The sequence below is a fragment of the Pinus tabuliformis genome, chromosome 9 (assembly GCF_031772625.1).
Source record: "Pinus tabuliformis cultivar Carrire ecotype Pingquan chromosome 9, CPIR1, whole genome shotgun sequence".
Lineage (NCBI taxonomy): Eukaryota > Viridiplantae > Streptophyta > Pinopsida > Pinales > Pinaceae > Pinus > Pinus tabuliformis.
The window spans coordinates 608,754,535-608,771,326 of NC_142307.1; the positions used below are offsets into that span (position 1 = coordinate 608,754,535).

Sequence of the window (16,792 nt, forward strand, 5' to 3'; positions counted from 1 at the left end):
GGTATCACATAGTGTTAGCAAATATTTTCTAAATTTTCTTTTTGCACGAAGATGAGTGAATTGTTTTCCTCAAAACATTTAATAAAATGAAGAGAATACAATATCAATAAATATTTTTCATAGTATCTCTCTTGGTAACTAGTTGTGGTCTTTTCTTTACTATTTATATAAATCCTAATATTTAATGAAATGAAGAAAATACAATATCTATAAATATTTTTCATAGTATTATTATTGGTGACTAGTTGTAGTCTTTTCTTTACTATTTATATAACTTTTAATGTATCTCTAAAAGAAAACTAAAGTAAGTTTAAATAAGTTAAAGTTAGAATGGTAATTTTAATTCATTTAATTTTATTTGTGAGAGATCAAATTTTCTATCTATGTTGAAGAAAATAAAACATTATAGGTGAATTTTGAACATCTCATTCAATTATTTGTATTTAAACATGGTTAATATGAACAATAATACATCATATTATTAAAAAATAAAAAATTTATTAAATTTACATAAACAAGCATAATTGTATTGAATTAATATTAATTTAATAATTTTCATTGACCATACTACACTAATCCTAAAGTAGATGAGATTATGTTAATTTATTAATTTAATAGATACCATTCACAAAATATAAACTTGAACAATATGCAATCACACATGATATAAAGTGGGAAACTTGAGTGTTGGGGAAAACCCACTCTACAATAATATTCTTGGTGTTTCAATTACATGAAGGATAAGTACCATTTCTTGATTTTTTCAGTATTATCTCCACATGACTTCATCAATACAAAAAAATGATAGATACTAACAACAACCACTTGTCCATGTTCTAGTGGCGTTGATACAAATCAAAGTCGGTTTTGGTCACAGGGAAAAAGCTCATACAATTGTATCCTATTAAAACATCCTAGCTACCTTATCCTTGTACAATGTCCAATTTATGTTGTCAAAAACTTTATGCAAATAAACATGCATATTTATTTGCTTAATAATTTATAGTTCCTCTGATCCTCATTTTGTCCTCTAGCCTTCTTTTGGACTACTCTTTTCATCCACTTTGTCAAACTTTTCTTCTTTCTTCTTTCTTTTCCTTGTTCTTTGCATTTTATGTTTCTTCAGGCTCGTTGACTAAATTGGCTTTCACATCTTTCCTAATTTCTATGACTTCTTGTTTATTGTAAATTTGAATTAGCAAGATTCCTAAATATTAAGCTAATGGATGCCCATTGGTAAATTCAAACATTAGTGATAGGATAACGAGAACAATATAAGATGCACCCTTGGGTTATATATAGGATGGTACTCCATTTTTATTGGGTACACATACACTTTGTAACCTTCTTTGTTGTTCATAGAGCAACTTGTATGTTGCATACCATTTCATCAACAAGGTTCAATAAATCCATTAGCAAATTGCATGTTAGTAGCATACAAGAATTTAATTCATAAACTATAAATTGCATAAAGGTTATTGAAAACAATAAAACATTATATGGTGAATGATGAAAAGAGTAGGTCATTTTGATATAAAAAATGATCCATGATTCTAAAATTGTATAAAGATGAATTGAAAAATATATCGAATTAAAAAAAAACAAAGAAATAATTATCTAATGAATGAAGAAAGGAGTAACTCCTTTTGATTTTAAATTGTGTTCATATGCACTACAATTAACTACAAATCATGACATAAGTTTCAATTTAAGATAGCAAATAGACAGAGTGATATTTATTTGAATTGTACAACACATCACAATAACTAAAAATCTTAACGTAAGTTTCAATGTAAAAAAGAAAACAGAGGAAATAACATTTTTTTTTAATCTTATGGCATATTAATTATGGGAAACAATAAAAAAACATTGACAAAGCTTTAAATGTTCAAAATATAGTTAAATGCAATTATCCTTAATAGTTCAAAGGCATAGTGGGCATAGAAAATATAAAGTAACAAAAATAGGACATTAGAAACTGTAGCTTAAATAAGATGACTATTTTCAATGAGCTACAAGGGAATGGTATAACAAAGATAGAGTCTTCCATATCTTAAATACTTTAGTGACTTCTTCATATATTATGCAACAAAGAAGCGAATTAGATGCCACAACCATTAACAACTCAAAGCATAAAGGGACCTAAGGGATTGAAATTATTAAAAAGCTATAGAGGGAAGATAAATAAGGGGAAACATAAATAAATAAGTAGAGACTTGGAAAATGACAATAGTGATACAAGAGGAGTTGGAACCTTTTCTTTCAACAATATACACAAGCCACTTGTAACATTTATTAGCTCACCTCTTGATTTGATTCACTTTATCCTCCATGAAATTGAGCAAACATTGAATTGAAAAATCTCATGCACGTTTATCGATTTGAAAATAGGTTAATGATCCCTCTCTTTTCTCATTTTCCTTATATGGAATGTCAAAATTATGTGATATAATTTTTGTTGAGATTCATTATTTAATCATATATATATATATATATATTGACAACAATGATTAGTATTTCATTAAATCTGCACCTAGAATGCAACCAAAAGCCCAAGATATTTGCAATGAGTTCTGAGAGTTAGTTCTTCCTTAGAAGTAGACAAAATAGGAGAACCATAGTCTTCTACATACATATTACCAGACACATACATACTACCAACATACTTGCAACTATATAGCCGATAAAATTGGCCACAAAGCAGAACAACTTTACAAAACATTATCATTCAACAGGGGGGAGTCTACTGACATTGCTTTAGACCAATCTGCACCTAAATATCTTCCAAAGCTTTGCTAACTCACTGCATGTCATGAGGAGAAAAAGTCATTCAATTGGCTACAAAGAGAATCAATTTCATCATTTTGACTGATAATTTGAGCCTAAAGCCTCTACATTCCTTCGAATAGATCTAGGGTCATTTGAGGATGTTGGAGAAAATGTTGATGAATAGTGTCATAATTAGAGTGTGTGTTGACAAGGGGATGAGGATAACGAGGGCACTAATCCAAGCCCTTTTGGGCATCCCCACTTTCCTCTTTATGGTTGTAACTTTCCATTTGAAACTAATATCCCATAGGCAGAGAATTTAGACCCCTAAAACTAGTGGAGCCCAACTTCGATTCCCAAGAACGACTTGTAAGACATAAGTGGGATTGCACCAAAGGGGAAGATCGAGGAATTGCCAGTAGAGGAGCTCATGCTGGCACCCTAGAAAATGAATATAAAGAGTGACAAGAGTGGTTTTGTAGTTATACCTGCAATGCACATGGAATCCTAGAGTTGATTGAAACAAAGATTGTTGTTGAGGCCTACCACCTAGATTGTCACTCTCCCAATTACATGCAACAAGAGAGGCATGAAACTTCAATTCATATGGAGGTAGCTTCTTCTACAAAGTGAGAGGCCAATTGCGAACCTCGACATCAAGAAGCACCCATATAATGGACTAGAATGCTTGAACAATTGACTCATAAGAGGTAAAGGGGGGAGGCCCTGAAACAATATCTAATTTCCAAAAGGACATAGCTACAAGCCATGAAAGATCAAAGCCGCTACCAAGCCCCACGTTGTTTCTCGAATTCTTCAAGATTGCAGAGGACCAAAGAACAAGGAGTAGGAAATATCAAAAGCTCACATTGACCCAAATATCCTCACTCCTAGAAGAACAATATTTCCATAACTGAAGCGCTACCAACCTCGATGAATGAATAATTTATGCATGATACCTCCCACACAACATCCTTCTTATCCTCAAGGATGGGCATTAAATCACCAAGGCCAAATTACATGGTTGGGCCTTGCTCACTTCATTATACTTTTAAAGACACTTATTACATTGAAAATTTTCACTCGATTCACATATATAGAGTTTAATCTAACAAAATATTTTTTTTTGTAAATTTCCCATCATTTATAGTTGTTTGGGGTCTTAGTGACCTGGCTTACATCATAGAGGTTAGGGCGTAGCCCCCCGAGGTTTACTAGTATTTACGTGTCAAGCGGGCTCTTGGTTCCTCTGGGATACAATGCACATGCACATGGAATCCTAGAGTTGATTGAAACAGAGATTGTTGTTGAGGCCTACCACCTAGATTTTCACTCTCCCAATTACATGCAACAAGAGAGGCATGAAACTTCAATTCATATGGAGGTAGCTTCTTCTACAAAGTGAGAGGCCAATTGCGAACCTCGACATCAAGAAGCACCCATATAATGGACTAGAATGCTTGAACAATTGACTCATAAGAGGTAAAGGGGGGAGGCCCTGAAACAATATCTAATTTCCAAAAGGACAGAGCTACAAGCCATGAAAGATCAAAGCCGCTACCAAGCCCCACGTTGTTTCTCGAATTCTTCAAGATTGCAGAGGACCAAAGAACAAGGAGTAGGAAATATCAAAAGCTCACATTGACCCAAATATCCTCACTCCTAGAAGAACAATATTTCCATAACTGAAGCGCTACCAACCTTGATGAATGAATAATTTATGCATGATACCTCCCACACAACATCCTTCTTATCCTCAAGGATGGGCATTAAATCACCAAGGCCAAATTACATGGTTGGGCCTTGCTCACTTCATTATACTTTTAAAGACACTTATTACATTGAAAATTTTCACTCGATTCACATATATAGAGTTTAATCTAACAAAATATTTTTTTTTGTAAATTTCCCATCATTTATAGTTGTTTGGGGTCTTAGTGACCTGGCTTACATCATAGAGGTTAGGGCGTAGCCCCCCGAGGTTTACTAGTATTTACGTGTCAAGCGGGCTCTTGGTTCCTCTGGGATACAAAAGAAGAAGTTGTTTGGGGTCTTGCTATTTTTACAAGATGGGAAAAGAGCAAAATCTTGAGCCATTATCCAATTTTTCAGATAAATTTTAATCATGTGTGATTGTATATCTTTGTTAAGTTCTAGATACATGTATGCCTTTACAATTTGGAGCTACATATTACCACTAAGAAGGATTCAATAATAACAGGTGAACCATTGACTTTGTTGTTCATGTGTTTGATTACTAAAACACATAAATCAAGTTAAGGATGCACAAACACTTTACATGCCATATGCATTTTCAACATGGACTTTTCTTGTCTTTTTTATCATGGGTGATTGTATATCTTTAATAAGTTCCAAGTACATCATTGTTTTTTACAACTTGAAGCCTCATATTACCATAGTGTGTTAAAGATAACTCATCACTTCATTGATTTTCCATTAATCAAGCATACACACACACACATATATATACAAAGACGTCGTGACCTTTGGTTTTGACTTCCAAGGTCCATTGTCTCTTCCTATTTGAATAATTCAAATTTCTAATATTTACATAATTTTAGAATATTCACCAAATCCCAAAGGATTAGGTGTCTGACAATCCTCTCTTGATCAAAAGGGGTGTTAGTGAACCTAATCATCATTTTGAATTTTTCAAACTTTTCTCTTCTAAGTGCTTTGGTAAAAATGTTTGCAATTTTCTCATTTGTGGAACAATGTCTTAGATGAATAATCTTGATATCAAATCAAATGATACTTTGTGTTGATGTCTTTGGTTCAATCAAGGAATCTAGGGTTCTTGGCTAACTTGATTGCAAAATAATTATTAATCAGAAGAGGAGTATAATTTACTTGTTTCTCCTACAAGTCTTCAGAAATTTTCTTGAGCCACACAATTTCCATTTTTGCATTTACAATTGCCACATAATCTTCCTCTCTCATGGCATCTGTTGGAATTGACTATTTGTGTGACCTCTAGGAGATGACTCCTGATCAAAGGCTCATAAGATAACCTGATGTAGATACTCCATTTTATTTTTCTCCATTAAAGTCTGAATCAAAATATCCAATCAAGTTGAAATCAACCACCTGTGAATATTTGAGTCCAAAATCTTGAGTTCCTTTCAAGTATAAGATAGATTTTTCGGCGAAAATCACATGAGAAATCATTTGTCGACGCGTTTCGAACCAACCAGTGTGGTTCATCGTCAGGACAAGTTGAAAAACAGATCCAGCAAAGCCTGTTTAAATAGCTAGAGCAGAGACACCAACGTTTACCTGTGAAAAAGCTGACTTAAGGAGCAAGGTCAAGTTCAGTTATATTAGGTATAAAAAATAATAATAATTAAATCAAAAATAAATAAATTTATATAAATTCTATAAATTTAGTTATATCAGGTGTAAGATAAATAAATAAATATATGAAGAATAATAATAAATTATTTATTTATTAAATAAATATAGTAATGAAGAATGACGATAAATTATTTATTTATTTATTAAATAAGTAAATAAATATATAAATGAATGAAGAAATATAATTTAATAAATATAATGGTAAATATGTAAATAAATTATTTATTAAATGAAAAATGGTATCATTAGTAGGTTAAATAAATATGTAAATATATAAAAATTTAGTTATATTAGGTGAAAGAAATTATTTATTAAATAAGTAAATAAATATATAAATGAATGAAGAAATATAATTTAATAAATATAATGGTAAATATGTAAATAAATTATTTATTAAATGAAAAATGGTATCATTAGTAGGTTAAATAAATATATAAATATATAAAAATTTAGTTATATTAGGTGAAAGAAAAATAAATTATTTATTAAATATATAAATGAAGAATACAAATAATAAATTATTTATTTATTTATTAGATAAATTGATGAATATATAAATAAATAAATAATAGTAAATAAACTATTTATTTAATTTATATAAATAAAAATGCAATGGTTAAAATGTAAACGAATTAATGTGAATTTTAGTTAGAATTAGTAAATAAGTAAACTAGAACAGAAGAATAAATAAATTAATATCCAAAAAAGGAAATCAAAATAAAATAATTAAAGCTAGTTATAGGAATTAAGAATTAAAAGGAAAGGGGGATAAATAAATACATAAAAATTAAAATAAATAATAAAATGTAAGAATAAATAAAATCGAAATTGAAATTATTAGTTTAAACAAATAAATGGGTTAATTGATATGAAAGAAAATAAAAATAATAACCATAATAATAAAAGAATACAAGCTGACTTAAGGAGCAAGTTCAAGTTTAGTTATATTAGGTATAAAAATAATAATAATTAAATAAAAATAAATAAATTTATATAAATTCTATAAATTTAGTTATATTAGGTGTAAGGTAAATAAATAAATATATGAAGAATAATAATAAATTATTTATTTATTAAATAAATATATCAATGAAGAATAATGATAAATGATTTATTAAATAAGTAAATAAATATATAAATGAATGAAAAAATATAATTTAATAATAGTAAATATGTAAATAAAATTATTTATTAAATGAAAAATGGTATCATTAGTAGGTTAAATAAATATATAAGTGAAATATAAATAAAGAAAAATTATTTATTAAATATATAAATGAAGAATATAAATAAAAAATTAATAACCATAAGAATACATAGTAATAATAAAGTTATAAAAATAAATAAATAAATAATAATTAAAAATAAATAACTAAATAAATAATAATTAAGTTATTAAATAAAAAAATATTAATAATAACAATATTAATAATAAAAATAATAATAATAATAGAATTAAGTTATTAAAATAAATAAATAATAAAATATAAATAAATTAAGAGACAAGAAAAACGATTATTATTTATAATCGTTTTTCTTGTCTCTTAATTTATTTATATTTTATTATTTATTTATTTTAATAACTTAATTCTATTATTATTATTATTTCTATTATTAATATTTTTTTATTTAATAACTTAATTATTATTTATTTAGTTATTTATTATTTATTTATTTATTTTTATAACTTTATTATTACTATGTATTCTTATGGTTATTAATGTTTTATTTATATTCTTCATTTATATATTTAATAAATAATTTTTCTTTATTTATATTTCACTTATATATTTATTTAACCTACTAATGATACCATTTTTCATTTAATAAATAATTTTATTTACATATTTACTATTATTAAATTATATTTTTTCATTCATTTATATATTTATTTACTTATTTAATAAATAAATAAATCATTTATCATTATTCTTCATTGATATATTTATTTAATAAATAAATAATTTATTATTATTCTTCATATATTTATTTATTTACCTTACACCTAATATAACTAAATTTATAGAATTTATATAAATTTATTTATTTTTATTTAATTATTATTATTTTTATACCTAATATAACTAAACTTGACCTTGCTCCTTAAGTCAGCTTGTATTCTTTTATTATTATGGTTATTATTTTTATTTTCTTTCATATCAATTAACCCATTTTTTGAACTAATAATTTCAATTTCGATTTTATTTATTCTTACATTTTATTATTTATTTTAATTTTTATGTATTTATTTATCCCCCTTTCCTTTTAATTCTTAATTCCTATAACTAGCTTTAATTATTTTATTTTGATTTCCTTTTTTGGATTTTAATTTATTTATTCTTCTGTTCTAGTTTACTTATTTATTAATTCTAACTAAAATTCACATTAATTCGTTTACATTTTAACCATTGCATTTTTATTTATATAAATTAAATAAATAGTTTATTTACTATTATTTATTTATATATTCATCCATTTATCTAATAAATAAATAAATAATTTATTATTTGTATTCTTCATTTATATATTTAATAAATAATTTATTTTTCTTTCACCTAATATAACTAAATTTTTATATATTTATATATTTATTTAACCTACTAATGATACCATTTTTCATTTAATAAATAATTTATTTACATATTTACCATTATATTTATTAAATTATATTTCTTCATTCATTTATATATTTATTTACTTATTTAATAAATAAATAAATAATTTATCATCATTCTTCATTACTATATTTATTTAATAAATAAATAATTTATTATTATTCTTCATATATTTATTTATTTATCTTACACCTGATATAACTAAATTTATAGAATTTATATAAATTTATTTATTTTTGATTTAATTATTATTATTTTTTATACCTAATATAACTAAACTTGACCTTGCTCCTTAAGTCAGCTTTTTCACAGGTAAACGTTGGTGTCTCTGCTCTAGCTATTTAAACAGGCTTTGCTGGATCTGTTTTTCAACTTGTCCTGACGATGAACCACACTGGTTGGTTCGAAACGCGTCGACAAATGATTTCTCATGTGATTTTCGCCGAAAAATCTATCTTAAACTTGTTATGGATCACAAAAGCCTCAACTCTACAATTCCTTTCAAGTACTTTAGAACCCTTTTTGCAGAAAATTGATGTCCTTCACAAGGTTTTACGTAAATTTAGAAATAATTCTGATAGCAAATGAAATATCTAGTATAGTAGTGGTGGCGTAGATGAGACTTCCCACAAGTTGTTTGTACTTGATCACATACTCAAATTGATTCTCTTCTTTTGATGTGTGCTTTATATTATGTTCCATTGTAGTAGATAAAAGATTGCATCCGTCTATGCCAAACATGTTCAACAATTCTCCAACGCACTTATTTGATAGAGGAATAATGCCACATAAATCTTGTGATCCATGTTCTCTAGCCGATAAATCTCATATGTGATTGTTTTCTTATGGTTCATGAATTTTTAAATAAGTGAAAATTGTATTATATTGATTCAACCCTCACCCCTCTCAGTATAAGTGTGTGCTAAAAAAACCATCTCTTTGCACATCATCTTTCCTGTGGTGTGCTCTCCTGTGTTGAAAGGAAAAAAAGTAGGGTGAATTAGGTTAAAATACACACAAATAGTAATGGTAAGCCTATCTCAAAATCAATAGTTATCCATAATAGGGAACATACCTCACCTAGAGTTTGTTTTATAACAATGGATGTTTCATTTTGAATTCCACTTACTCGTGTTCCCCAAAATAAGCCATTTGCGACAAGTACATAATAAAATATTATAATTGTTATACAAATTAAACATGAGGGTTGAATGTAATAGTTATTCATAATATGAAACATGCCTCCATTTTAGTGTGTTTTATAAAGAAGGATATTCCATTTTCTATTCATGTATTCATGCTCACCAGAGAAAACCATTTATAGTAGATACACAATAAGGTATTAGAATTGTAATATAAGTAAAACTAGAGAGTTGAAGGCATGAACCTGTAATGTAATTCAACGTAATGATGGTAACACTGGATGATGGGAAATGTCATCATAAAATAGTCAACATTACAAAAACAACAACTCTAAATAGTAAGGTACAAACAATATAAATATTTGAAACCCATTATAGATTAACTAATGTTACCAAATAAGTTTAAATGTCAAACCACTAATTTTGTGGTACTAACAAAGAATCTTGCTAGAAGGAGAAATCACCATGCAAACAAAGAATACTTCATTGTTTTACATAATAATACTATTTTGTTGGAAAACTTCATGACTTGCCTATCCTCTACTTTGCATCTACATTGCCTGAGGTATCTTCTCCACTCAACCCTCTTAGACTCTACAGTTATAGTCACTTACTGGAAAAAGTAAAATTATATATGAGATTATGAAAAGTGACGGAAGAAATTAAATAAAAACTAAACATAGCAATGAATTAACCATTCACACCTTGGCCAATGCCAAATCATATGGAATCATCGTATGTTAATCAACATTATATTAACAACAACCATGAACAATAAATATTGAAGACGTGAAACCTAGTGTAATTTCTCCCTTTATTTCTTATCAAAGTTCCAGGAAAATCTCAAATATCATACACATTAACAAGATTATAGTACCCCAAAACCATGAAAAAAGAACAAATCATTGTGCAAACAAAAAATATTTCAGTGGATTAAAGGACAACATTATTTTGTAGGAGAAAGCATGCCATCCTCTATTCTATGTTTGTAACTTCTAGGATATCTTCACCATTTGACCTTCATAGATTGTAGTGTTGTAGTCACTCACTACACAAAACAAATCAATATAGTTGAACATGATACCACAAATAAAACATATAATAAATTAAATAATAGGAAAATGGAAGGATATAAGTAAGGCGATTCACCTTCATTTATGGACAATAACCTCCATCTCATCTCTTTCATTTTCTCTACATACTTCCTTCCTTTCCTTTTCCATACTCAACAAACCACATCAAGGTCAATCTATGAAAAACAAGGAATAACAAATGAAAACAAAGGAAAATGAGTAGAACACAAAGCATAGTCATGCTTAAACTCAACAAAACAAAAACTTGTAGAAAAAAACAAATGAATAATTGCAAACCATCCCTACGCACATCTTTTTTCTTGCGGTGTCCTCTCTTGCACTAAAATAGACACAAATAGTAACTGCAAGCATATTTCAAAAGTCATAATTATTCAAAACATAAAACATACCTTCCCTAGAGATTATTTTATAACAATGGACAATCCATTATGTATTCCATTTAACCATGCTCACTGAAATCTACGAAAAATACATAATAAAATATTAGAATGTTATACAAGTTAAACAAAAGAGTTGAGGACAATAATTATTCCCAATAGGAAGCATACCTCCCTTTGAGTTTGTTTTATAAGGAGGGAAAGTTCATTTTCTATTACATATTCATGCTAACCTATGTGCTTTGAATATGCTTTGTAGGAACGTGCAATCTTTTAGCCAAGTTGACATTGATAATATTATGCTTGCTATTGAGTCTATAAAAACAAGAGCCACATGGTGACAATGTCAGTGGTCTTTTGCATATATGTATTTTCTACATATAATTTTAGTTTGTTAAGTCGAATTTATAAATTATTCACCCTCTTCACATCTAACCTAGGAGATTTGTATTTCAAAACCAATTCTAAAATCTAAAAACATCAAATTTTCATGAAATTTATTTATCTATTTTACTGAATGTAAATTTGAGAAACCTTTCTCTACTATGAACTTATTTGACAAACAAGGTGACGATCAAGGTATATTCAAACAACTAAAAACTTCAAGGAACAAATAATAAATAAATAAAAATAAATAAAAAATATCATAAATTAAACCACCTGTAAACCAAAAAAATCAATACTCTTAATACAAAGAGATTTAAAATATTGCAATCACCCACCAAAGATTCTTTGACAACTTTAAAAGCTAAAACATCTTTACATTTTCTAATTCCTTTGCACCGTGCACGTCTTTTCCTCGAATGGATCCTCAAAAAGTGAACAAACCATTCTTGCACTGATCAAATTTTATAACCATACCGCATTGCAAGAGACTCCTCCAGCCTAGCATATATGAATTTATGGATCACTATTAAGCTGACTTTGCATGAGATTCAAGCATATGTCATTGTTCTAAAGAGCACCGCAAATATACAACGAGCTCACCATAAAGAAACCAATCAATCTTAGATGGCTTAATATTTTGTGACTTAGCTTATTTTGAATTTTTCCCATTTTAGCATTTTGAAATATGATGAATTCACCATTAAGCAACCAATCTATCTCAGATGGCTTGATACACTCCGAATTTTAATATTTTGAATTTTTCTCATTATGAAATATAATGAATTCACTATCAATCAACCAATTTATTTCAGATGGCTATATTAGACTCTTCATATTTTCAAAATTGTCTCATTTTGAATCTATCTAACAACTACTTATAATTAGATAAGTGTATCTCTAAAGGCCCTAAAGAAATAAAATGGGTTTATTCAATCTCTTTTTCTTGTGGGATTCCCTATATTGGGGAAATGGGTCGCTCCATCAATCTTCGTATTCAAGAGCATGCTACAGACATTAGACAGATGCCTTCCTGATCCTCAAGTATAGCTTAGCATGTTGAGAAAAATATGCACCATATTTGTATTGAGGACTCTCAAGTCATTGCTAGGGTTAATCACTTTCACCATAGGAAAATGCGAGGCCATTGAAATTGAAAAACAAGCAAGAAATCTGAATAAGGATAATGGTTGGAATTTAAGTAAGAGTTTGATTCTTGCCCTTTCATCTTGACCTCTTGGTTCTTAATATATTTTTTTTCCTTTTTGTATTTGTTCTTAGGTTTCTCATTCGTTTGATCATTTTTATTTTTATTTTTCCTCTTTTCTATTTTTGTATTTCTTCTAGGTTCCTTCTCTTAATTCAATTTATTTTATTTATTATGACTTATCCCTTATATATATATATATATTCATAAATTTTCGTTTTTACTCAATTTATTTATTAATTTTTTAAGTTTATTATTCATTTTTATTTAGCTTTATGTAATATATTTATTAGTAATTTATTAATTAATTATTAGTTTTATATCTTTCTTTAATTAGTTTTCCTTGCTCTTTAAAAATAGTATTTTATTTATATAATTTTCTAACTAATTTGAATAGTATTTTGACCTAAAGTTTTTTATTCATTTTCATTTACCTTTATGTAATATATTTATTAATAATTAATTAATTAATTATTAATTTTATTATTTTTTTCCTTTAATTAGTTTTCTTTGCTCTTTGAAAGCAATATTATTATTTATATAATTTTTTAACTAATTTGAATAGTGCTTTGACCTAACTATACATTAATGTTCATCTTAAAACTGAAAGTAATTAATTTATTAACTAAATTTCCAATGCTTACTCTTGGGACGTGAGGCATTTTTGTTATTTATACCTAATGACTGATCTTGTTTTTCATCCTTGTCCCAAGGATGAACTACAATAGTTTGTTCAAAACGTTGACTAAAAAAAGAATCATGATGTGATTATTCCGAAATACATTTCTATAAGGATATGGATCACATAAGTATGAAATCACAAAGTGTATCTCATTATAATTAAATAAATATATGTTGAGGCCTCTTTGAATATCAAATTTCAATATTTTATCATTGATTGATGAATGGTATTATGATGTCATCACTATAATGTGTGTATCTAAATTTTTATTTTTATTTTATATTTCTCAAAATATATATTGTTGAGACTTAAAATCTGTTGTTTTTAGCAAATATGGTTAAAATTTCCAATAGTTCAATAGAACCAATGTTAGGAAAGATACCCTAATTCAAGGAGAGCTGAAAGCTAGGCCTTCCAAGCCAAGGAAGGGCCAAGAAAAAAAAATAACATAGCCGATTGTATATTTTACTTTCCATTCTGAAGTAAACTTATAATGCATTATTCCATTATTATAGAGAGGGGTGACACGTAATATCCACACAATACGTAAGCAATAAGGTAACTCTATTAAGGTAAGATAATTTAGCTCATCCTTGATTCTTATCTCACATATTGAAGGATCTGCACCCCAACAACATTAGGAACTATGTTTTACTATAGTTGGAATAATATCGCCATATATACCAACAAAAGTTCTCATGGCCCAAGCAACATACAAAACAATTCCTGCCATAATTATTGAAGTTTATTATGATTAAGTTGAGTTATCAAACAAAATCCCAATACAAAAAATAGCCATGTAGTTAAAACATAGTTCAACTCAGGGATTGAATCTTCTAATGGAAATACATTTTTCTAGTAAAAAATACACATTCAATTACAGATTCAAGGTGCCCATTTAGTTAAGTAGTCTGAAAGAAAAATTGTAATGCCACAGTAAAATGCTCCAACTCCAAGACAAAGCAGAGTTTTCATAGTACTCTCATTGCTACTTTAATTTAAAGACAGTCACAACAACATCGTCACAACTAAGGAAGGAAGTTACACTTATCATACTTTAAAACAACGATGGAAGAAACAATGATTGGATTTCCCTTGAGTTGAAGCATAAGGTTGCCCAGATCCTCCAATACCAACTTATTGAATTCATTCCACTTCAACACTCCACCCTTGTATGCTTCCACCATTTTAAATATTTCAAAAACAAGCCAATCCATCTGTATTCCCCAGAGTATACACATTCAAAATCGATTCATAGTGACAAACGAACATTGAAATTAAATGATATTGACCTTTTCAACAACCACAAAGGAACATATAAATTAATTAAATGACATTAACCTGTTCAAATGCTCCCAACGCTGGTAAGCCAGTAGTCTGGCCTATCATGTCCAATGCAACACGAAGGTACTCCTGGGGCAAAGGTCCCCAAGGGTCCTTGGGAAATGATTTCCATGTTGTCTACAAAGCCTACACACCCAACGAAAAAAACACAGTTAATTTGCAGATTATATCCTAAGTAATTGCACTAGTTACATCATATGAGGTAAATGATGTCAGAATTAAAAGTTGTGGTAGAATTACTCACCTTATCTACCTCATCTTTCTTCTTGAAAAACTTTTGGATGGATTTACCATTGTAAGTATTTTGGCTGTTTGCCACTTTCACTGACGATTTCTCCAGTCACGACGCCAATTCCAACACCACATTGCAGAGCACCTCTACAAATTCCTCCTGACTCACAGTTGGCTCCATATTTATTAGCTTATGGAACCCACAAGATTGTGTTGTCGATTTTACTATCTTCTCCATCACCTCCAAGTGGATGAGGATGAGGATTCCATGATTTCAAATGAAAATGAGGTTAGAGCCAACAAATGAAACAAATTAATAAATGTGGACTGACCCACGGATTAGAAGTAGGAGGCATGCCTTGATCCACTGTAACTTTGCCCATAAATTTTTCCAAAGATGGTTTAGAGTTGTCCATTTTGGTGAATGTGGCGATGCCATCAAACTCAAAAGCTGGGTTGCAGGCATAGTTAAGGAGGCGACCATCGAGGGTAACAAGGGAAATTGGGTCTCTTTTCAAACTATCAACCACGCCCAAAATGATGTCATACAAAACTGTGCAAAATCCTCTTTGCTAATCCCATCACTTTTACCATCCATGAGATATTTGTTCAAGACCTAGACAGTAATACTCTTAGGACGTTTATGATTAATGGAAAAATCATGAATATTTGACTATGAAGGAGTACAAACCTAGTCATAGATGATGTTCGTCTCATTCGTTGCACTCCATCTAATTCTGTATCCAGATCTTACGAAATCAATAATCAATGCAGAGCATAGAGAATCTCTGTTGTGAATCAAAACATACATGATCATATGCAATTAGAACCGATCGCATGTGCCATTACCAAATGCCAAGCAGTTAATGTGAGCTATTTTTAGATTCAACACCACACCCATTAACACTTAATTCGTATGTAATTGCAATTTTCTAGGAGATAAAAACTTGATGCTAGGATAGAACAACTTCCGTACAAAGAGTTTTTGTCCTAAAACATTAATATGATACCCTCACAAAAAATTACACACAATACTAGATGACCTCACATCTCGGGGGCTGGAGATTTACCCTAGAGGTTGTGAGATATCATCTACATTAGAAATGCCAAATCTAAAGCTTGACATAGGAATGCAAAAAAAGTAAGAGAAAATTTTGTGTATGACTGAGACTAATAGACCTCCGCCATCGCTATATTTCATTGCTATGGCAGTGACATAACAATAATATTTTCATGTTGAATACATCAATCGATCTACATTAGGAAGTTTGTGCATGAAAAATAACCCTTGGTGCTCTCTTTATCCCTGTGATAACATGATACGACCCACCTAAATGTACTTGTTCACATGCTTCATTTAAAAGTCCTATTATCTTATTCAAGTTAAGCAAATCCACTATATGGTAGCATGATAATATTTAAAATGCATGTATAGCCCTAAGTCTCTATTTGTTCCCCATAGATACTTCATTTCTTTGATGTATTCTTTGGCAATAGCACTGTCATGTTTTCCTATAAAATACATCTTTATTACTATAGCTAAAAAATAGAACTAGGGTTTGGAAGAAGTAA

At 28.7% G+C, this 16,792-nt stretch overlaps 1 pseudogene; it reads right to left on the reverse strand.

Annotated features, from left to right (window-relative positions):
• Positions 1-14,673: 14,673 nt before the first annotated feature.
• Positions 14,674-16,121, reverse strand: LOC149150064 (uncharacterized; annotated as a pseudogene).
• Positions 16,122-16,792: the final 671 nt, after the last annotated feature.